Source organism: Pezoporus occidentalis, unplaced genomic scaffold (assembly GCF_034315485.1).
Source record: "Pezoporus occidentalis ecotype Australia unplaced genomic scaffold, CSIRO_AGI_Poc_V1 ctg67, whole genome shotgun sequence".
In the NCBI taxonomy this organism is placed as follows: Eukaryota; Metazoa; Chordata; class Aves; order Psittaciformes; family Psittacidae; genus Pezoporus; species Pezoporus occidentalis.
Window position 1 is genome coordinate 1,655,767 of NW_026916019.1, and position 24,302 is coordinate 1,680,068.

Below are 24,302 nucleotides of genomic sequence, written 5' to 3' on the forward strand. Positions count from 1 at the left end.
CTGGAGGAAAGAGGAGATGGGACCAGACACAGGAGGTGATAGTAGCAGTTGAAGACTTAGTGTTTTCTGGAAATGTCGACTGACCACCAGAAATTGAATTATAGAAATTGGGTAGGGGATAACACTGCTGGTCTGTTGCAATTTTTGTAGGGCTACATAGAATCACAGAATGGTTTGGGTTGGAAGGGACATTAAAGATCATACAGTTCCAAACCCCCTGCCATGGACAGGGACACCTTCCACTAGACCAGGTTTCTTGAAGCCTTGGCCAACCTGGCTTTGAACACTTGCAGGATAGGGCAGCCACAGCTTCTCTGGGCAGCCTGTTATTCAGTAGACATCTGGATTATTGGCTTCAGGACTGGGCACTGCAGCAGTAGGAAGGAATATGATGTATATAAATGATCAGGCAGTTGCCAGCAATCTGTAAAGATTTATGGTGTTTAGGACCTTGCCTGTATTTTAAAGAGAGTTTGTAAGATAGTAATAAGTGATCACGTACTGAAGGCTGATTCAAGTGGAGTAAACTAAGATGTGAACATGAGGTTAGTTTAGCTTAATGGTGATAGGGAGATGGCTAACATACTAATTGGCATACCTGAAAGCTATAACCCTGGTGCAGAAGAGGCTGTTACTAAGGACAGCATGAGGGATTATGAATGGTGACAATTGGAAGTAGTAAGCTTAGTAGCGAGTTTAATCTGAATAAAAGGAAGAGCATCTTCACAGTTACATCTCATAAGCAGTAGGGCATTTCTTTGGGGAAAGGATAGGAATCCTGTCCTTAGAGACATGTAAGTTTAGGCTCTGCAGGACCTCAAGATTGTGCATTGCTGGGAGGCAACCCTTCACTGGCAGGATGAGGATTGGCTGCAGTATTTGGCCATCAGCGATGCTGTTATGATGAAATGCTTCCTGGAATGATATACAGGGTTTAGTACAATAAAACTTTTGGGGTTTTGTTGGTATAATGCTTGGGTTGAAAATATTTGTGATGAATTGTCACTGTCAAATCTCTGGGTCAGCGTTTTTGTTAGAGAACGTGTGCTGCAGTATCTCCACATGCAGTTATCTGTGTGGAGAAGGTTTCACCCAAGGCTAATACTGATAGATCATTCACTACACTTTCTGTTGTAAATGCCAGTGTGTATTGAGGACAAGTGTAAAGGGTGTCTTTTATTACTGCTTTCAGATTCGCCTTTTAGTCAATTACTTTTGTCCTTTTGCACTTTATGAATGTTGAATCCCAGTCATAAAGGAGAGGAGGTATTAAATGCTGAATTCAAACTGAGACAATTCTTAAGCAGTTGCTACTTCTTACTTGTATAAAACTGGTATAGAAATGAAGACATTTGGCCTGCCACCTATAAAGAGTAACAAATATGGCTGAATCGTCACAAAAATTGTTATGGTTACTTAAAATACTAATCTTTTACTACTTCTTATTCCTGCATCACAAATGTTTCCAGTTTCTGAGCTGTGTTCAACCAATAAGCCTATTTAAACATTTTGTTTCTTTTAAACCAATTTACTTTGGTTTGGAACAGTTCTTTATTTCCTCTGATCTACATGTTGACATTGTTCTTATTTCTTGCAGTATTTCATGTTTCACTGGGACTTCTGTCTTATAGGGAAGACAGTGTCCCACATAAAATGTTTGGTAAATACTTCAAGCAGCTTTGTGGAGCTAATTGGTTTTGTGTCTCAGGATGGGAACTTGACATTAACTTTTTGTTTGCTTATGTTCTCTATATCCTCTTAGAACAGAAGGTTCTTACTGTGCACTTATCATCTTCAGCCAAAGAAAGATCTTTTTTATGGAGAACTTTTATGTTTTGCTGATGGCTTTTTTCTCTCATCTCTATAGATTTCTTTGTAGAATTGCTATAGTTAGGTTGTTAGTAGAAGCTGAATTTGTAGCACATAATTTACTACGTTGCACTTAATATTATGGGATGAAGTATGTATTCATCATTGTTTTGAGTAACGTTTTTTCCATTCAGTATTGGCATTTTATTATAAGTATATATATTGTTATACTTATTGAATGTGTTAATGATATACACATTTATAGTACTTTTTATGTGAAATCTTGCAGAGAAAAGATAGGAATGATTAAATGGCACCCTCAAAAGTTCATGGGAAGTTTATGGGGAGAGCTGTATCAGTAAAGGTACAGTAAAAATTCTTTCTGCTGTACATTATCCTGGTTCCTGCCATGCTTTCTGGACAGATTTTAGCGTAGGAGCCATAATCTCTGAAACTTTATGCGCTAAACCCTGAAAAGCTCCAAGTTTGTGGTTTTGCCATGTGAACTCTCTGTTATCACATGGGTAACAGAAATTCCCTTTTGCATTCCCTGCATAAAAAGTGAGTCAACTGGAAGCATATTTGTCCTAAACCACATCAGAGTTAGCCTCTGAATTAAGACTATGTAATAGGTCCTTTAAGAGTAAATTTTTACAAAACAGTTTTTTTTGTTAGTTCAGATATAATTTGACAGCTCTGGTTTCATCCCTATTAAATTTACTGTTGTATTTCATCCGAATGAATCGGAGTGTGGTTAATTTGTATGCATCTTAATATACCAGTAAAAACTTCCGTATGGAATTTGGATTAGATAAGATTCCAGGATATGAGAACAAGCTTTAGATGTGAATGACTGTAAACATGCTTAAAAGGGTTATTCTGTAAGAATTAAATAATGCTTAGAGTTCATTCTCCTGATTTTTATTTTTTTTTTTCCTTTTACAGAACATGGCAAACACTGTAATTTGAGTCCTAAAATCCAGATGCTTTGCTGCCTTGTAGTAGTAATTCAAGGACTGTGCTACATTACATAGTAAGGCAATAGGTGCTATGCAGAAAAGTCAACAAAACTCTAACTTCTGCAGAAGTTTTTTTTTAGTGGGTGGGGATTTTGTCTCATAGCTGATTTGGAATAGGAAGTGATGCCTTTGACATTGCTCTAGGTCAGTGCCCTGAAGGCAGGGCGCCAATTCCCTGTAGTTTTTGCAGTGGAAAAGCTGTTTAGTCAATCATTCTTCAGCAAGTGGATGTTGCTGCTCTCTGCCTGTCCATATGGTAACACTGTTTTTTTCTGATGCATCCTTTTAAATTTTTAATTGTAATAATGGCTTTAGCTGAATGAAAAGGTTGGTTGTTCCCGTGAGCCCTGTATATACCCAGTGCTAAATAGATGACTATTACCACTGATTTAGATGGTAGCAGACTTGTGCCTGGGATTATGCCCATGTTAACTAGCTGCTCTGGGTTAGAGTTTATGTGACAGAAGAATGTCAGCTTGTTATCCAGCTTAGCAGTCCCATATGGGTTTATACTTATTTTGCAAAAAGAAATGCATTTCACCTTGAGGTGTTGTTCTTGGTTGTTCATTTGGTTTGTTTTTACTTTGTGCAGGCAAAGTGTTCTATTAAGTAGTAAGTATTGTAATTACAGTAGACCTCTTCTTTGCTTTCTGTTTCCCAGAAACATTAAACATATTAATCTCCTGATGCTGTTAATCTATTCTGTCAAGCTTTCCTGATGCAGCCTTTCTTTTCTTGGTTGTGGATGTATTTTTTGATATTTGTTGTTAAGGCTTCATGGAGTTTTATGATTTTTTGAAACCACCAAGGTAGTGGCTTGCTTTGTTTTAAAGTCCATTTTGCAAATGGTTGGGATGTGGTCTGATACAAACCTCATTGTTTTTTCAGGTTTTTAGCAGATTTATATTGTACTCTATGTTTGCCTTTTCTGAAACGCAAAACCATCGAGGAGGCAAGTTTCTAAATTATGAAACATTCCCTTAATGCTTCATAAATGGCAATAAAGACAGGCTGTGGAGTGTGTGCAGCATGATCACATCAATGAGACCTGGCTTTTTTGTTTTGGTGGTGGTGGTGGTGGGGGGGGGGTTGATAGATTCATTAATGCTTCCTCAAATCAAATTCTGCAAGTTGCATCCCAGAAATTAGTTTAAACTTGTCAAGTAACAAAGGAATCCCTTCAAAAGTAACTTGCCAATCAAGGTATATTAGACTGAGTATTTTAATAATTAGAAATGATTAAATGTTGAAATCATCCTAGGAATAAAGGGTTAATCATAGGATACAAACACTTCTAGATGTTTCTGAAAAGTAAGTTGAGTAGCCCAGGAGCAGTAGCAGTATGGGATGGGTCACAGGTGGCCATTCTTTCAAGCTCTGCGGACCAGACAGTGCTGGCACGTTACAGAAGTGCAAGCTGAGATGCAGAAAGTTAAATACAAGCTAGTCATGGTGCTGTCAGCAGACATAAATGATGTAATACTACCATCATTAGCCCAGTGCAGGATAATTGGCTGGTAAATGCATGTTGGTTATTTTCTTAATTTTTAACCCTCTCGGTTCTAGAGTTTGTTTGTGGCAGGGCACTGTCACAGAGAGAGAGGCTGAAGATCTACCTGGTGCAGAAGCTGGTCCTTTGGGTAAGACACAAAAATGTACTAAAGGAAAAGTGAAATAGTTTTGACAAGGTGTTTGTTGTTGGTTAATAGACAAAGTCACTGTAGCCAGTCATCCCTGGTTGTTGAGTTTATTAATAGACTTGACATTGCAGCACGTTGTGCTCTGACTGAAGACCAGTAATCTGAACTTTATGGGACCTGTAATAAGCAAAGCAGTGAAAGATTAGTATAACTCATGTGTTGATTGAACTTTTCATCCCTGTTGTTTGAAATATTTAATGTGTTCTTTTTCTCCTTTTCAGGCTATGGTCACCCTTGGGCTCTTAGTATTTGATGTAGTTGAAGCCTACCTTTATGCTAGCAATAAAACAGTTCTGAGCACATCATGTTACTAGGAAGGCTGGCAATCTGAAGCCATCATCTCATCTTTCTTTGTATAGACGTGCCTGTGGATAAAATAATCAAATCAAATTTTTCCAGGTCATCTCATAAAGGTTCAAGAAAAATATGAACTTATTTTTCCCACTGTCCCCACCCACATTCTTATGTAGATGTTCAGTATGTGTGGAAACTTCCCCTCTGTGCCCCTCAGACAAGTTGCTGTCTTCTAAAGTATAACTTCCACAGAGTTGTTTGTGGTAATCACGATTTTTTTCCTGTTTAAAAAAAAAAAATAAAATTAATGCTTTTGGGATTTTTTTCCCATTTGCCAATTTTAGCAAGTCTTCTGCCCCTGATAATCCCATCAGTTTTGAGTAGTTTTCAAAAGACCCCAAGGGAATTTTTCTGAATCTCCTCTCTTTCATGCCTTTTTGGCCACTGATACTTCATTCCTAAAAAAAAGAACAAAGAAAGAAAGTTTGTTGGTGTGCCAGGTGGTTCATTGGGCAGTTTGTGAGACCATTAAGATAACTCTCAATGGTGCTGACACCCTTGTGTTAACAGGAGTGAAAGGAGGAGGACTGAGGCTTGAGTCTAACTTAAAACCAAAGTGGATTTCATCACCATTTGCCTCTTGCAAATGCTGTAACTTGCTTTGTGGGGAAGGGATCATATAAAGTAGTTTTTCTCTGCTGTTATAGCTTGGTGTGGAGTGCATTAAAACCAGTAGAAGTCTCTCCATCAGTCTCTTAGCAAGCAATGCCTGCAATCTTCTTGTAATGCACAACGAGGTGAATGCTGCATATTTTTCTGCTGCTATTGCATAGCGATTATTGAATGATCGGAGCTCAGATAAAAATGCTGTACAGTAGTAGCAACAGGCCGGTGCTGATGCTCTGGTGCTTCCACCCTGAGTCATCCCAAGGGAGATGCATAAATAACCAGTGGTTGCTGGCCTGCTGGGCTTCACCCAGCCCTCAGCCCCCTCCTCGCCCTTCTCTTAGCTGCTCTCCTTGGGTGCCAGTTGCACTGCCAGCAGCAAGTTTGTTAGTTGGGGGTTGGAATGCATGGGATGACCAGGGAATGGTAAAGTATAAAGGGAATTCAGGAACTGAACAAGAGAGGGACCTCTCAGATTAATGTGCTACTGCAATATATGTACCAACTGTAGATGCAGTTTGTGTTTAAAAGGGATTAAATGGTTAAGTTCAAAATTCTTTGTATGCTGAGCATGGTCTAGATGGTTTGTAGCTGTGAGCGTGCACAAGGTTTACTTACAAAATTGATTTATATGTTCATTTATGTTCTTGAATATTGAGAATAGGCAAGACAACATTAGCAGTGTTGCATGAGCTGCACTAGCACATTTTTCACCTTATATGGAGAATTGCCTGCCACTTATCAGGCAGGGTCAGATTTGCTGTTATTGTTGCATTCCTTAAAGTTGGAAGCAATCACGTTTCTCTGACTAGAGTCAACTCATAAGTTTATGGTTTTGCAGTTTGAATACTGTTATTTTCATCCAGGAATTGTTGGGATGGGCAGTGCTGCTTTAGAAAAAAATAGCAGCATGCAAATTTTCACTGTTGTGTTACAGAGTTCATTCCTCAGCTCGGCTGGAGAAACTTAGATGCTTGCAAGGGAAAATATGTTTCTGTTTGGAATTCTATGGAGTTCGTCCTGGCTGCCTCCCTTGGTCCTGTAGAATGCAACAGGAGGGAAGGTCTTGGAGAGTGAAGGGCAAGACCTGCAGATTGTGTACCCGGGGTATTTAAAGAGGGAGACCTCACTGCTTTGTGTTGTCTTTATTTCTGCTGGTGTTTGAAGCAGCCTTTTCATGGACTAGTTTAGACAGTGACTAACAGCTGTTGGCTGTGAAGTCATCAACCTTATGTAGAAATAGCTACGTCACAAATTCATCATCTGAGTGTGAGGTTAAATAAGTGGGAAATACGTAAGTGGAGGTGTATCAGTTGTTTAGTCACTGATATCTCAGATTAGAGAAGCCAGAGAAAAGACTGGAAGAAATGCTTGAAAAATTAAGAGGGTGATGATTATGAAATGTCCTATCGTGATAGTGTAAAAGTACAGCACAGAAGTGCCAGTGAAGGCTATGTTCACTGAAATACTTGAGTTTGGAAGGTAGGAAATCAGCATCAGGTCTGACTTAGTTAAGTCTTTAAAATTAAAAATTAAATACTTTCTGTTTGAAATATTCCTGGGACTATGGCATTCAGTAAATCTCACCTACTGCTGCTTCTTTATGGTGTGTAGACCATTATAAATTTTTAGAGCGCGTGCTCCACCACTGTTGTGATTTGAGTTTGCATTGTGATTGGAGAGGTTTTTCTATGGTACTACTTGAAAATGGTAACGATTACTTGCAATGATTAGAAAATCTGATGTGAAATGGCTGTTGCTGATTTCAGTTTTATGCAGATCCAGAAGAGTTAACTGGAAAATGATACTCAGGTTTTTCTTGCTCCATAAAGGCAATGTTGGCTGTTTGAATAATAAGACGTAAGGAAAAAATCATGAGCCTAGGAACATTTGAAGCCAACAGAAACAAAAGGGTAGTTTATATGGCTAAATACTTTGAAAAACCAACATTTGAAACATTTAGCCAAGTGGTTGCATTGAAGTATTCGTGCAATTTTGAAGGGGGAGGGCAAAGATACGGATTTTTATTTTCTGTTTGCTTATTTGTGGTTTTCCCATTATTCCCCTTTTATGGCTCACCAGAAAAGAACCAGACTTCTTATCGTCTATGGAAGTAAAAGATCTTAAACTATATGTACTTATTTTTAGGACTCCACCCTTGGGCTTTGGATTTTGTGAACAGCTATTTCAGTAAATTTACATCTATATGGGGAAACTGGCAAATTGAATACTGTGCAAATCCACATTTTAAAAAAAGCAATTGCTATTATAGAAGGTAAATGATATCATAAGAAAGCCAAGTAAAAAAAGGTTGCATTTTTGTTTGCTACTAAGGGAATGATCAATGCTTCCTGCTGGCTTTTGCACCCTGCAATTGGAGATTCTGGTGTGCAAATGGTTTAAATAATGCTAGGTTTTGTGACTGCTTGGCGCTGTATAATACTGGGACTGGGGTGACTTAAATATACAGAGTGTGGGCCAATCTCAGAGTCCTTTCTCAGGCAGAACACCCACTGAAATCACATTTAAGTGTCGTCAGTGAAAGCTTTGCCAAAGAAATCAGTATGGATTTGACCCCAAAGTTATTACTACTAAATTTCGTATGTAAGCCTTTCATTATTGTGTTTTTTAAGAATGGAGTACTCAAGTGAATCCTGGAATTCATTATAACTTTAAGTTTTTAGCAGGGTATTGGCCTCTTAAACTACATTTCCATTCTTTTTTTTGGTTTGTTTTTTTTTTTTTTTGTTATTTAAAAGGAGGTAGAAAAAAATACTCTGTGACTCGGATCTGTTTCATCTCAGGCACACAGTCTACTGAAGTGGCTAAATTAGGAGCTTGGTTTTCTACCCTCTCTGTGTGCACATTAGGGAGGGTCATATCTAGAGGGGATTTTGTTTGATGTCATCTTCTGACTGTGACTCACCCACCCCATTAGCCCCAGGGGTGGTATAGGGTGCACTGATATGGGAACCTGGAGGGATGTGGTTGTCAGCAAAGGACCTGCTGTGATTTGTGCTATAAGCAGTGCGTAATTTGTTTCAAAATCCTTTTTGGGAGTCAGTGGGTTGTTTTTTTTAGTTAATTATTTCTTTATTTTTATTTTTCCCCATGGGTGGTGGAGATTGGTGCTTGAGCTGTGTCCTTTAATATAGAAAGTTGCCTCTTGCAGCAGGAGCCTTGTGAGGTCTGCAGTCTCTCTTGCTCTTTCTTATGCTTTGTGACTCTGGCTTTGGTGCCTTCCTGCTGCCTGCAGGTTTCATGTTGAATCTCATATTTTGTGAGTTGTGATGTGGATGGGTGGATTATATGATCCACAGACCCTTCAGACCAGATGTCTGCAGTGCCTCGCTGCTTGTGGCAGGACTTACTGTACCAGGTGGTCTTTTCCTGTCCTCAGATCCCAAGAGATGGATTTTCAAGACAGATTTAGGTTAGACGTAAGGAAGAAATTCTTTACTGTGAGAGTGGCAAGGCACTGCAACAGACAGCTCAAGGAAGCTGTGAGTGCTTCATCCCTGTCAGTGTTCAAGGCCAGGTTGAAAGGGTCTTTGAGCAGCCTGGTCTAGTGGAAGGTGTCCCTGCATGAGGCAGGGGGGTTGAAACTAGGGGATCTTAAGATCCTTTCCAACCCAAACCATCCTAGGATTCTATGTTTCATACTTCATCTCACTAAAACTGCAGTGATTCTCCCTTACAATGTGTAAAATATTGAAGCAACAACAGAAAGGGTGGGTCATTAATGTTTTAAAACTGTTTTAATATGCCTTCACATGTCCAATGCATCATACAATATTATGCATAAAATATGATAGAGGTAGTAGGAGCACCTTTAAGCATTCCTTGCATACTCCAACATCATAATTTCACCCATATTTAGTTCTTGCTAGCCTTCAGTCATTCATATAAAATAATTTCAACAGTGTTTTTTTCTGCTTCAGGCTGAAACCTCTTGGAAAGGTTTTCAACAGAACTTCAACTGTTATTAAAAGAAAGTATTACAGAAAGTTAGAGAGGTTTGTCAACTTTATTTAGCCAGCCATTCCTTCAAAGAGTTGTTATAGCTTCAGGGAGTTAGGGGGGTGAGTCGAGATGCTTTTTGCAGCCCCATAGAAATTAACTCAGATTTGCCAACCTACCAGAGTTGGTGAAAACTGTTATCTGCATGTGCTCGTAAGAGTAGGTTAGAGGATTGCTGATACAATCTCTGAATACTCCCACTTTATAAAACATGCTTCAACCCCACCAGCATCTGTCTGTGCCTGGGGTGATGAGTATGATAGGTGGTACTGGGCACCCAGCTGGGTAGCTTCATGGTCCCCATTGCCTCTGCTTTGTCAGAGGAAAAGGTATCTGGGTGTTTAATGGTCTTACAAATTCAGTAAATCTTTATTCCAAGGCATTCTTGAGACAATAATTGAAAAGCAGTTGATTTCTGATGGAGCTGGGAGTAGAATTTATACTCTGTTCCATAAACTACTCTCAGGAGTGCCTAGGATGAGAGGTATGATGGCCAAAGTCAGGGAACAAGGTTTGACAAATAACTTTGTCTTCCACCTTTCATTCTTCCAGACTGCAGGGAGGCTCTAGTACTGCCGGGTTTCAGGGTTTTACCGATAATTCTTTGTTATTTTAAAGTCACAACTCTTGGAGTCATGACTTCCATAGAAGGGATGGATCTATCTATTTTATTTAAAAATAGCTAAGCATGACAGTACTACTGGAATGTTTTATGAAGATTGAAATAAAGCAACAAAACCAAGAATCTGATATATGTTATCTTTAAGCTATTGAATTGGGATGGTATTGGTGGATGACTTGAGGCTGATGGCAGGACTGTGGTCAAGTCTGAGTCATTCTGTAGGGTGGGAATGAAGTTGCTGCTGATATGTCAGCATTGCTCTGGGTCTAAAGACTTCATGGACCTCAGGTTCTCTCCTCCCACATTCCTCTTGTTCTCTCACATTTATAATGGCATTGATAACTCTTGCTTCTCCCTGTCTTAAGGGCTTTTAACATATTCAGCTTACTCAGAAAGCACAAAATATTCCTCCTAGTGAGAAGTACTTTAGATCTTTGCTTTCTCTGTTGTGATCCCTGAAAGGCACCAGGTGGTTTTCTGGAAGGGAAATTTAAATTTGGGCATGTGAGGTAGAAAGAGATAGAGAAGTGCTTGCCAGCCTCTCATGTTGGCCAAGTTAGTGGGCTAAAAAATAGGTCAGGATTGCAACAAATAGGTAATTGCTTGCTGAGTATAAATGACTAGGTTGTTTTCACAATCTCTCAGTTAATCTGTTGTATTAACCATAATGAAGAATGGTGGTTTGTCTCCCTTCTAATTTGTATTCATATTTCAAACCGAAAGGTGAATGTCATGGATGTCCTAGCAACCTGCAGCAGTCATGACAGACCATTTAGCATTTTCAGCCTATTCAGGCTATTTGATACTCTGAAAGGACCGTTCCTTAGCACTAAGACTGCCCATCTGAAAGCATGCTCCCACCAACAAAAATGCCACTAATTAAAACTTGTACGAGTGGAAATATTATCATCAGCATCAACTTTATGCTTTTAATTTGGAAAAAAACATAAGGGATGTAGAGTGAAATAAAACAATTAAGCAGTTCAAGACCATGTGTTATAAAATCTTAGATGAGACTTAATCAGTATGGAGAATTACAGGTTTGTCTGTTTGGCAGCTGGAGTTAATGGTGAGTAACTTCCCAGGGAGTTTGCATGCTGAGGTAAGAAGGAAAACTCTAGTGTTTTTCTTAATATTTATCCTGATGTGCTGATTTTTCACAAACATACTTAAGCAAAAAGATGATATTTCAGCCTGTATTTCAGGTTAGTATTTTGAAGTCAGTTTTCCCCAGCATTTCTGTTGCTTTCAACCAATTATGAATGTCCCGATGAAAACACAGAATTAAAACATTGGACTGTTTTCTTATGGATGACATAAGGTACTTAAAAATTATGTGCTGGATGAATGTGCTGGAAAAGGGAAAATACATACAAAAAAGTACTTGGAAAAGTGTAAGATAATGCAGTATATTCTGAAGCACTTCTTACAGCATGTTGCCTGTAAAATGTAGATATCTAAGTGTTAAATTTGGTGCCTGCCACCCAGTGTGAGCAATGACCTGTTGATAATGCTTCTAGCTTTATGGAAGTCTGAGGCTTGCCTTTCTACATGCAACTTTTTTGGCCTTTTTAGTTAGCTTTGTGAAGAATCTCATAGGCATAGTATCTAACTTATTTTCTACAAAAGGTTTTAATTTCTTTTGAAATTTTGCCTAGGAAATTAAGAGCTTCCTACCCACAGATCCTTAGCAGCAGTGCCTTCTGTGGGTTTTTCCTGAGGTATTCAGCCTGAGTTCTGTCAGAGAATAATGTCTCTGTTTCTTTAAGCCCACAGCATTGCTTTATATAGATATGGCCTGGTTTATAGTGTTGCTTTAAATACGCAATAAGAGAGTTCCTCTCCATTTCAGAAAACATTTGTGACTGATCTCTGCCCAGCTAGGAATGTTTATTTGCTAAAGTTGCTTCACTGTAAAAATGTTTTGTAATTGAGAATCCCAAGCTGGTGATGGGGCCTCACTTGCACTCTCTGCAGATCCTATCCTTTCATGACTAGAAAGCTATGGTCTTGTGATGGACTTCACATAGATGAGGCTCAGTTCTGGTATTTCTCTGTCCCTTCTCCATTGATCGCTCTCTTTTAAAATCTGTATCACTGAACTGATCTGTGGATATTGGCAAGACCATCAGAAGCCTCAGTAAGATTTGATTATTGGTCCCAGTCCTTTGCAAGAACGTAGGCTTTTTTTTTTTGCTATAACTTGATGATGAAATAACCTTGAAATAAACAATTTTAGAAAAAAAAAAACACCTTTCTACGAGCAGGCACAATAGCAACAGAGAAGGGGCTCACACTGGGTTGATTCTGGACGTTCTTAGAATGGCATGCTGATGTAGGATCAGCTTTCTCCCCTGCCTTCTGCTGATGGCATGTATTGGTTAGTCATTAAGTTGACAGAGGGCAATAGAAAAATCCTTTCTAACCATATACCAGGAGTTTGCAGGCCTGTAGTGTGACCTGCATAGTGGCTGGTCCTTTGAAAGTGAATAAATAATGCCAGCTACAAAAGGAAGCATACACAGGAGAAGAGACAATCTGAAGCATGTAATTCAGGATGTGGAAGAGAAAGCTCTGCCTCTCCCTCCCTACCCCACCTAGCCTGGCTGTCCAGTCTGCCCCATGTCTACCTTCCTAATGTCCCTTTCTAGTGACCTGGAGAATGAATGGGCTGCTTGGATACATAGTCGAGTCACCAGCTTAATGTACCACCTTGCAGGAGGCCTCCCTGGACATAAGGAGATGGACCAGGAGAGTTATTTGTTTGAAATCACCTGGGGATTGCTGGTTTTGTCTATTGACCTGTTGAAAGGAGGTGGCTTCTTCCTTGGTTATAGGGCAGTAAGCAAGGAGAAGGTCATGCCATTGGGATGCCTTCTTTTAATGTGTAGAGACCAGGAGGGGATTTTCATGGAACTAGAGAAAAATTAGCCAGTCCTTCTTGCTGTTCAGAGCATCCCCAGACAGAATTGTGACCCTAAGGACAGGTGAAGCATGAACTTTGCCAAAGTAGCGGCAGTGTGAGCTGTGGTGCACAGATACGGTCAGGGAAGGCTTACTCGTTTGTCAGGGGTGAAAGCTGGAGAAATTTTGATGAGAGCTTAAAAAAGAATGAGGAAGCCTATAAGTAAGGTTTTCTCTTTGACTGTCTTCCTAGGTGACAGACTGAAGCCACTTGCTGCATGACAGTATACCTGGTTTCAGTTGTGGTATGTACTTAATGCTTTGTACATTCCTGTCAAGTATCAGTGTCATCCTTCACTGCTTGCCCAAGCCAGCTAATTCATGACTGCAGTTCTTTGGCAGGGCTTTGCAAGCATGTATTGACCTTCCAGCCTGAGTTTATTTTGTAAAAACACAGTAATTAAAAAAATTAAATAGGTGGCTATGAAACCCAAGGCAACAAAACATGAGGCTTCCTAAAGAATTAAGTGAAATAAAAAATACCTCAGAAGTTTTAACACTGAAAGTCTTTTTTATGTTGTTGTGTTGTGGGTTTTTGCTCTTTCTGAAGTTGATTAAAGGGGAAAGGAGCTTAATGCAGAACTAATTAATGCACATTTCTCTGGGGTGGAGTGATCTCTGTTCAGTCACACCTTCCCCAAAGTAATTCAATTGATGATCATCTTTCTACTTAAACTGCTGAGCAGAGAGTTAGAAGCTTTAGATACTGATCCTTTGTTGTGTGTAAAATCCATGATCTTCCTTTTCTCATAGGATCAGTCAAAGGTTAGGAAAAAGGTCAGCACTTGTTCATGTGCTGCCTCTGAAATGTAAATCAACAAAAATAATAAAATACTTTCAAGCTGTTGCAGAAATATGTTCTGAAAATAGCAAGAAAGATGTGAAAAGAAATGCCTCAGATCATCCCAGACACATATACCTGCTTGGCTCAGTTCAGCACCTGGCATAGCAGTTAGCGTAGATCCTGAAACTCTGCTTGGGAATGCAAAGTACCCTGAAACAAGCAGCAAGGCACAGGGAAGTGGAGTTTTCCTTGTGCAAACAGCTTCTGCCTTCTGGGCAGAGCTTCACGCTATGGCACAGCCCTGCCCTTGTGGTCAGGCCAAATGGATGCACCCAGTAAATGATCCTGACCTGAGGTTTTACTGCCCGGGAACTGAGCTGATGCTCAGTGTGTCACTGGGCAGCCTGGATGACCAATCAGAGTTTTGCTGCTTCTTCTACCAAATGTATACTGGATGTGTGTGTCCAGTACGTTGGCACAATTAAAACAGTTCAGTGGGGCTGAAAAAGTTGTGGGATTTTTATTTTCTGTAAGCAGGAGCAGCTTTCCATGGTATTACATCCGATCTGCAGACTATACCCAAGCTTCTCCAGGGGAAATGGGAGGTGCTGAAATCCAAGAGAAAACAAGAATACCACAGGGAGCAAAGTGATGGACTGTTGCATAGAGCTGCAACAGCTGCTAAAGGCTGTTCACTGGTTATTGGTTGAACACGGGTGGCACAGAAGTTAGAATCTCTCTCCTTTCTTGATGATTGAGAGGTGAAGGTCTGGAGTTATGTACTGTGCATAACTATCCTGGAGAGCTGATTGCAGTGCACTTGGTAGAAGGGCACTGTGCCGTCATTAGTTTGGCTACAAGCAGCTCACCCTCCAGCGGAGCCTCACGAACAAGTGCCACCCGTCTGCTTCCTTCTTGCCAGATCTGTTGAGGTTTGGTAGCATCTCATTACCTCCTTTTTGACAAGATGTGTTACAGCTGAAAGGAATGGAGTTGTTTGTTGAGCTGTGATCCTGAATTGCTCGGCACCTGGTCATTGTACACTGGCTTTAACGAGGGGCTATAGTTTGTACTGAAGATGTTTGGGAACGCAGCGGAAAAACCTCCAGCAATTGGTGTTTGCTCCCTGCTTGTGCAGGTGGCGCCTACAGTGAGTTTGCACAGCCCTTCTCAGGTAGCAATTGAAGGACTGCATCTGTGACACTGAATGTTGCTATTGAGTGTACAATGTAATTTGCTGTTAGTTTACAATAGAGTGAGAAGGACCCATGGTATCTTTGTACTAATGTCTTTACTTCACTGTTGTACCAGCTAGCCATTTACTGGTGCTTATTTTAGCACAGTCCCCTATTCAGCAGGAAAATCAGTGTGAGCACAAGATTCATGACAAACTGAAGTTGCAGTACCATAGCACTTACTGTCTAATCTACTCTGTTAAGACATTCACAGTTACGCCTACCTGTCTGTCCTTAACTAAATGGCAGATCCTATGGTGTTGTATTTGCCATGTTTAGTGCATGGGATTTTGTCTTTGACAAAAGACTAGAATTTCAGTCTGGGATGTGTGAGGTTTATGTGACTGTTAATTTAGATAGCAGTTCTTTGTCTTTAAAGTGCTACATTATCTTTTATACCCTTCTCCCTTTCTTTTTGATGCATGAAATATTTTTTGTTTTGTTTTGTTTTTTTCAGATTGATTTCTTCAGCAGTGCTTTGCTCTTGGTAGAAATTCAGTGAGAATCCTTGGTGTTAAAAGACTTGTTTTCAGGAAAGGTGAAAGGGGGTGCTGTAAAATCAGATTATTCAGGACTGTGCAGATATGGGGAAATGGGTATCACAGAGCTGGCAGAACATTGCTGGGAAATTTACGTTCACCATGGCATGCTTGATGGACTGTTTGTGGAGGAGCATTGTGACCTTCCTGAGAGGTAGCTTGCTGGGAGTGCTGGAAGCACTTCAGAAAATCTGGCTCTCTTCCCTGGCCAGGAAGTTTTCTTCAAACAGAGCAGGATATCATCCTTAGTAAGTCTCTGAGTAAGACTTGACTGGTAGGGAGCTCTTGTATTACTTTGCCATAAATTGCTTCTTTTATATCAAAAGTAGTACACTATGTATACTTGCTGTAAACATTGTGCTCACATTTCTGCCTGTTCTTGCCCACACTGAAATATTTTAGCTGTACATTTGCAAATCTAGAATGACTGTTAGTACCTTGAGGTCACCATGGCTGTAATCACCTAACAGCCAGCTGCATTTCTCCTAGTTATAGTTGCAAAAATCCAGGGGGGTCAGGTTTGCTCATGAGGGCAGAGTTTAACTCTACATTGAGAGATTACATGTATATGCTGACACGGGTCTTGCATTTAGCATCGTATTAGGACTCACTTCATGTCTATCAAAGCATCAGTAAAGAAGCCCTTTTTGCGAGGAGCTGGACATATGGTTCTGGCAGGGAAGGAAAACGCCTGAGCAACTCTCTGCAGCGAGCTGGAACGTGGGGAAAAAAAGGGCACTTCTCAGGGATTCTTCAGTGATTTTGCAGTCATGTGGGTGGGAACAAACTACTGTCCAAGTCTTTTGAGTCTTAGTTGCTGGTGTTTGGGAACTGGGTTCCATGGTGAAGGAAGCGCTGTCTCTTTGAGGATTGGAACCATGCTGTGCCATTCTGTAGGAAAAGTAAATATGACAAAAAGTCCACGTCAGGCACGGTAGCAGTGCTGTGAACTTTGCAAACAGAAGGGATCTGTGACACATGGGTCACAATGGTGTTTTCTGAATGCCAGCACCGTGGCACTTGCAGCCCTGCAGTACCTGGCTCTGTGTCTCACAGTGATGATGAGGAGGGTTTTGGTGGTCTGTGCTCTAAATATTCTGTATAGATAAATGCATATCTATATAGATGCAGTCTATAGATAGACTTCCCCACCAGCAAAGTGAGTCTCTGTTTTTGTATTTGTAACTTTACAAGTGGTTTTATGGCAACAACTGGAAAAAAAAAATAAATAAATTACTTACACCTTATTACTCATGTTTCCTCTTGGGTGTAGCTTGCAGCCCGATACTGCTTTTTTTTTAGTTTGCTGGCCCATTGTTAGTTTGTCCCTTTTGTAAGCTTGTATTGTTTGCTGTTTTGTCTGAATTTTATTTTAATGGGACAGCCTTTGTTTTCGATGAAATCAGTTTGGGATTTTGCTCCAATTCCACTGAGTAATCTTATAAAAAGAAAACTTCTAAGACTGTGTTGCCTTATTTGTATGCTTTAGATGGAGGAGTAACGCCTAATTTCTATTTTACGTACTTATACATAACATTTTAATTTTGCTGTATGTTGGCTTCATCACCAGGCTTCTCAGTAAGACGTGCCTTTTGAAGCATGAGTACGATAAAATCCTTGTGTTGGTTTTAATTCTGTGGTATGTCAGCTTAACTGTTGTAGAAATAAGGATATTTTTATGACAAGGTGCTGTGTGCCATGAAGAAGCTGCTGAAAATCAGTTGTGCTAATTTAAACCTCACAGAAAATATTGTTGTACAGTCTGACGCTTTGCAGCATGGGAATGACAGACTTTGTAGAGCACAAAGTTCTCCTTGCCAGCATTTGGGAGCTTAGTTAGACACCATCTTCAGTGTATTTGCATTGAACAGGAAGAGTGGCTATGTCTTCTGTCCCACCATTTTCAGGTGATGTGGGCAAAAAAGCAGCTGTCTCGTCCATATCAGTTTGTTCAAAATCAGTGACCAGCTTTTCAGAGGCTGGCTCGGCTGGTGCAAGAAAACTTCCATGGGAGATCTTTTTAGCTGAGGTGCAGCTATTTTGTAGAGGTCCTGCCTGGGCTTTTGGTGGTCTGTCCAGTCCTGGAATGTAAGAAGCTTTAAAGAAGAAAATATGGGGGAATGGACCTGAAGGTTATCTTGCATGAATTGCAGTCATGTGGTGCAGGCATCATTCATGGTCAGTGCCACCACTGTAGAAAAGGGACGGTGATAGTGCTGGCCTATTTCAAACAGCCTTTCCTGGCTGATATGTTTCCCAGATAGAAACCTGGGAAACAGCCATAAACCAGCTTAATGAAAGCTCCTCTTGAAGCACGTGTTTGTAATGTGTTGCATTATCAGTTTCCAGCTTTCCTTTCTGTACAGAAAGCTTTTAGCTGCTGCTTGTGAGCTGTCTTCACAGAACATGTAAATTGAGATATGAATTGAGCAGAGATGTTTCTATGCCCTTTTTTTCACATGTGAGTTGTTGCCTTTGCATGGGAGAGGTTAATGATTTACTTGGCAGTGTTTCAGAATGAAACTTACTTCTAATGTATCTAGGGATATACCTGTTAACAAAACAGTTTTTGTTTTTCAGATTGCCAGTGCTACCAAAACAGAGACTTACAGCAAAAAGTTTTTCAGTTCGTGGAGCTGCAAGGACAGCATTAAGAATACATCCCACCCTTCCTCTGTGCTTCCACCCCAGGATGCATAGGGAAACAAGGCATGCAGAGAGCAAATAGCATGCAAGGTTTGTTTTTATTTTCTTGGTTTGTTTATTTCTGAATGTATAAATTGGGTTATGAAACGTTATAGACCAAGGTCCAGGTACATCCACCTTAAAATTTGCCATAGTCCCCGGGTCTTACCATTTCGTTTTGGCTGGTTGCCTTTGAAGTTTTAGGGTAAACCAGTAGCGAGCACCAGCTCTTGGGGAAATGTAGGCTATCTGAATTGTTTCTCTCAAGGCATTCATCCAACTTTTAATGCCTCTGACTTCAAAATAGGTTGTATTTACAAAACTTCAGGCTGACAAGCATCCAAATCTGTAAATAGCATAGATGGAGTTTTCTGTGCTGAAGGAGGGAGAGGGAGGGCTTTAGGCTTTTTCCTGCCCAGCTATTAAGAGTCCTGTGATGTGGTAGATGCCTGTCTGTCAACGGAGGGGGAAGAGATCAGCAGTTTCTGGTGTAGACTGTATCATTCCAGAATTAGACAGAAAATTATCAGCAAAGAGGTGCCCTACTCCTGATGTCTCACTGTCCCCGAAGGACAGAGCAGTGATAAAGTTTTGTTCTGGTGATCATCAGATGTTTTTCTGCTGTAGTCACAACTCTTATGCATTGGTTGGGTGCTTGAAAGACCTGGTGCAACTGAGCTTATGGGAGGGCAGGTTTCCTCCACCCCCTTTAGTTTTGTCATGTGAAATAAAAGGGTTGGTTTAGAGATTTAAAAAGGGTTAATCATGATGCTTTAGAAAAGGGTGATGAGAGTTTTTATTCAACTTTTCATTATTTTCAATTGCTTCAGCATTGTTTGCCATTATTATACTATCTGCTACACCATGTATGCTACTAGTTAACATAAAATTCGTATGTGTTTGGGCTTTGTAGCAGGAATCCACTGGGCAACCTTGACAAAGCCAGCTTTTAGGAAGTTTAGGCCTATGGGCAGTTTTGCACATCACAAAGTCCTAGGGAGTAGGGTTGGACCTCAGCACATCCAGTTCATTCTCATTCTCCGGGAGTTTAAGCACATCCGCTGGTGAGGGCTGCAGTTTCAGAGGGATTTGGTCTCATCCCTTGCTAGGACAAGATTGCTCTTCTTGCCTGGCAAAAATGCTTTGGGGCAAGATGATGCTGAATAAACAAGGGAACTCTCCAAGCTGCAGGTTTTTTCTGACTGATGAACGCCAGGCAGGTGACTGTTAGAGCTGATTGTTATATGATATTCAAACAGTTAATAAAATCTGTATTTAGTTTATTTTGTAACCCACTCATCTCTCTCAAAATCAGTACATAATGGAGCATTGCTAATTTTGCAATGACTTCAAAGTTTTGCCATTTCAAAGGAACTTAGGACATCAGTGCCACAGAAGCAAATATGCACAAGCTCTGTATTTGCTGCTGTTTGGTTAGCAGAGTATTTAGCCTGTTCTTTTCTAAAGCAGACAGGTTATTTTTAATACTAGCTTATACATTCAGAATATATTATAAAATGAAAATGGATTTTCAGGAGTCATCAGTGTTATGTTGAACATGAGTACAACAGTCTAGAAGTTCTTCTGAATTTTTGAGTTTTCCCTCCTCAAAAAGGTTAAGTAATACAAACAACCCACCCCAAAAGAAGCAACTGGTAACTGATTTTGATAAAAGGACAGCTGTGATGCTGTGCCACTGTGATTGATACAACTAGACTTACTGTTCCAGTGTGTTGTGCCATGCTTTATTGCCTCAGGTTAAAAGTGTCACTGAGATTTTAGGTAGTGCAGCACTCATAAAAAGTTGTAATTTGTCACACTATTCAATCTGGTGGGGGCTTGGGTTTTGGTTTTGTTTGATCTGTATTGGGGAAAGGAAGTATTGGACGTGATTCTAAAGTATAATGAGACTAATGTCTGTTGGGGCATTATGTCCTACAACTGTCAGAGCGTGCTGGTGGTTTTCACCACGTTTCGGTGCACTGGGATAGATGCACAGTGTGTTGCCTTGCAAGTTGTTCAGCTTTTCAGCAGCCAGTATGTTTTGTTTCATTTTGCTTGTGATCACATGCAGCTTTCCAAAAAGCAGTGAAAACCGAGTGCGAGTTTGTCAGTGGAAGAAGGTGAATTTGAGAACTATGCGAAGACATGGAAGACATAATTACAGTATGCAGATTCCTAATGATAAACATACCAAGAGCATCCTAAAATTATAAAGCAGTACAGTGCATTAAAGCATTAATTTGCATTTTGGCTAAGGCGTAGCTGTGTTTTTGGGCTATCCCTTTAATTCTGCTCTTTTAATTACCTGCTGACCAGTTCCTGGGGTGGACACAGCAGGAGCTGGGCCTGCAGCAGTTCTCTGATGTAGTGGTTTCTAGCAGGCAGAGCAATGGGATTCCTAAGGTTGCTTTGAAACCTGGGGTCTCCTGCTATAGACCAGCAGACTGACTTGAACAAGAATCTAATTAAAAAGTCCAAGGTATTGACTAAAGCTCACAAGTGCCATCTGTTCAGTTTTACAACCTGAAATTACTCAGAGAATCACAGAAACAAGTTTGGTTGTTCCTGCATTTATGTTGCAGCTGAATTTTGTTAAAGCAGATGGCCTGTACAGGCAGAGGTGTGCAGACTGTGTTATTGTTAATAACCGCTTGAACTTCCTCAAGTATTCCAATAAAGTATGTGCTGGAGATAGAGGTGCTTTAAAACTTAATCTCATGAAGAAGGCATTAATATCCTGCTGACCCTGTGCTAATTTACCAGCCTAGAGTGTGCTTGGAAAGGGACAATGTGCACTGGGCAATAAGAAGGTACCTGTCAAGGTATGTTTCCTTGGGCTATGCAGGAGCAAGCTTTTTCTTGCTGCTGGAGTTCCCACAGGACAAAGGCACATAGACCATTCCCTTTGCAGGGTGGTGGGATCTGGTTCTGAGGGCTCCTGGTTTGTGCAGCCGAAGAACCTGCTTGCTGCCCATTGCACATAGGCTTCAAAGTGTTGCTCTGCCTCTGGGCACCACTCAGAGGACACAAGCATGGACACCCATATTACACTGACTCTAAAGCTGCTCTGACGAATGACTTGTTGTGCATGTGTGAGCTTTAGAAAGCCTGAGTTAGAAAGAGAGCTGGTTAGCATGAGATACGAACACGCTGAAGGTAGTAAGAGTGAAGTACTTACTGGTATGTGTTCACGTGGGATCTTCAGTGGTGGTATAGCCTGAGGAAGATGGACACCTAATTTTTCAGAGGAGCCTCTTCTGAAGCATTGCTGATGCATAATTAAGTAGGTCACTGTGTGCTTACTTTAATAGCTGTTTAATTATGGCTCAGACATTGCTGGCATATGCAGTAAGACTGTGGACTCAGATGTTTAATTAAGATATGGTCATAACTCCATCTGTAAACTCGTGTAACAAATTGTTCTTAGGTTAAAGTAATTAAAAACAAGGTTTGGTTCTTTATGTCCTTTCCAAGTGAAAGTCTTACTCATGTGGTTGATTGCATGAGAAAATGCCACAAATTTGTAGACCTGGGCCCGGGGTGTGTGTGTAGAAACACTCTGTGTGTGTGTAGAAATGCATTTGTGATAGAATGATCAGGAAGCCGATCAAACATGAGGAGAATACTCACCAGTGCCTTCACATAAACCATGGAACAGAGCAGACTTAAAAACTCTCTCAGGAACATGTAAGGTTAGTACAGTGTACATTCAAACTTCATGTGAAACAAGATAGGGAGATGGCAGAAGGAAGTTTTGTAGCTCTTTGGACAAGCCCCTGTGGCTGATGTTCAGGCGCAGTGTACAGGAGGAGAAGTGCGAGGAAGGAGAAGAAAATATTGGTCTGCTGAGGGAAACTTCGTAGCCTGCTGTTAAAGCTCTGTATTCAGGAAACAATTTCTTACTGACAGGCAAAGGTGGATAAATTCAATACAGCTGAGTAACTGATTTCCTAAAAAGTCAATCTGGTGTATGCATTTTTTGCAGTGAAATTTTAGAAGGAATATATAAGGTCCTAAATGTTTGTAGTTGAGATAATATTTCTATCTCCAAAGCTGGCTAGCTGTAGTTATTGTCTACCCTTATTTTCTATTTATACATTAATTTCCCCGTTGCCTTGGTGTTCTCTGCACAGCTTCATCCTCCACTGCCTGACAACTCTACTATGCAGGTAGCAAGGATCATCAGCCTTAGTAAAGGTGACACCAAAAAGTTAGGCAAACGCCTGACAAAGTTTAATGATGTTACCCTCCAGCAATAGGGCTGTTCTCCCTGTTACATATATTCAGTTTGTCACTTCCATAAGCTGGGACTGGTGGGAAGATGCTGGGGTGAAAGGAGCGAAGTGGCACCTTTCCCTTATGGAGATGTTGGGGTGTGTTATGGGAAGGGGAATGCAACTTCCTGGGGAAGCACAGGGAGCTGACCTGCAGCCCCACTGCGATAACTACCTGTGTGCCTGCTATTGCTCTGTGGTCAGCAAGATGTATCTCATCCATCATGCTGGAGAGCTTATCCTCCTTCGCTGTAACACAAGGTGGCAGGGTTTTGGTATGTGTAGGTGGCGTAGCTGATAATGCCTTAAGCATCACCCCAGGTTTTTCCCGGTTGATATATCCAGGCCTTGAACATAAACAGTGGTATTCTACGTGTGAACACAGCAGCACAAGGAGTATTTGTGTTTCTATTTCTCCAAGAGGCATTTTAGCTGAGCTCACTGTCAGTCGAGGTAGATCATTGTTCTCCCACCTGAGCCTTATCACTGTCATGAAATGGACATTTTGCTCTGGAAATCCCTGCTGGAGGTACCAACAGCTGCTGCTTTTTGTCTGCTCAGAGATGTATTCCTTCTGGTAAGGATGAGCTCTCATTTCTGTGCTCTCTTTCCAGTGTCTTGTGAAACCTTACAGTGTGATGTACTGATATATTATCTTCTCTTCCGGTATGTCAGAAAAGTCTGCCTTTGGTTATGTTTTTCTTCTTAAAATTATGTTCATCACATGTTCCCTACAGTCTTGTGTATAGAACTAATCCCTTAAAATGTATGTTACGCTTTCATATTGGAGAATGACATATTTCAAAACCGATGGCTGTCTAATAAAGGATAATGTCAAATAGGACAGTAAAACGATATTGGAAATAGAAGATCCAGAAAAGAAAATAATGGGTATTGAGTGTCCCCACTTCAAAAGAGAGTCAGTGTTTCTTGTTCACATGCTCATGTCTTGCACAACCTTTGATGTCTTTTAAAAGCATTGTGGGCAGTATTGAAAAGAAATTTGTGGTGTATGTTTTCTCTCTAAAAGACAGCATTTAAGAAAATGTTGCCTCTTTATATTTGCTGTTACAAGCAAACTCAGTGCGTGGTCCATGTAGTATGCTTATATGTGACCTGAAATTTTATTACTGTTCTGTCTAGCCTCTTGTTGGGATTCAGAATATAAAGATTGATACACAAAATTAAAAAGCAAACAAACAAATTAGGTACGCTAAATTTGGGGGTTTTATAAGCACTACCCTGTAGCAACGCTGATCTGGTGGAAGCTGCAGGACTTAGTTTTCAGGTAGCTGGGCTGGTAAATGTAGCTACAGCTCCTCAGCTCATTCATTAAGGTCGTGCAAGAAAGCTCTGCTTTTCATATGCTGATACATTTGCTGTTTATGTTGCCCAGAAGTGGGTAGTTTGTGCATGAGTAACAGCTGCTGTTAGAGTCCAGTATCTTATGAAAGACATTTGGCCTTTAGGTATATTTCTCCCTTTGGGTCTACTAAGCCAGTTGTTTTCCAGAAATGTTCTTCCTTTGAAGTTTGTGCAGTGTATTTGAAAAGGTGACAATATAATTGCAAAACTCCCTTTCATTTGGGACCCTAGTGGAATTTGAATGGAAAACAAATGGTGCCACCCACTTTCCTGCATTGCTGATAAGGCGATAAGGGATCTTGCACACTGATTGCTGAGGAACT

At 40.5% G+C, this 24,302-nt stretch overlaps 1 protein-coding gene across 6 annotated transcripts in view; it reads left to right on the forward strand.

The window, feature by feature from the left end:
* The window catches only part of TIAM2 (TIAM Rac1 associated GEF 2), a 165,477-nt gene that overhangs the window by 14,219 nt on the left and 126,956 nt on the right, over nucleotides 1-24,302 (forward strand). For 5 of the 6 annotated variants that reach the window (XM_062640870.1, XM_062640865.1, XM_062640864.1 and 2 more), the window contains exon 2: nucleotides 18,233-18,388. The exons of the other annotated variant lie outside the window; for it this stretch is intronic. The gene's annotated coding sequence lies outside the window, so the exon portion shown is untranslated. The remainder of the gene's footprint in view (nucleotides 1-18,232; nucleotides 18,389-24,302) is intronic. 6 annotated transcript variants of the gene reach the window in all.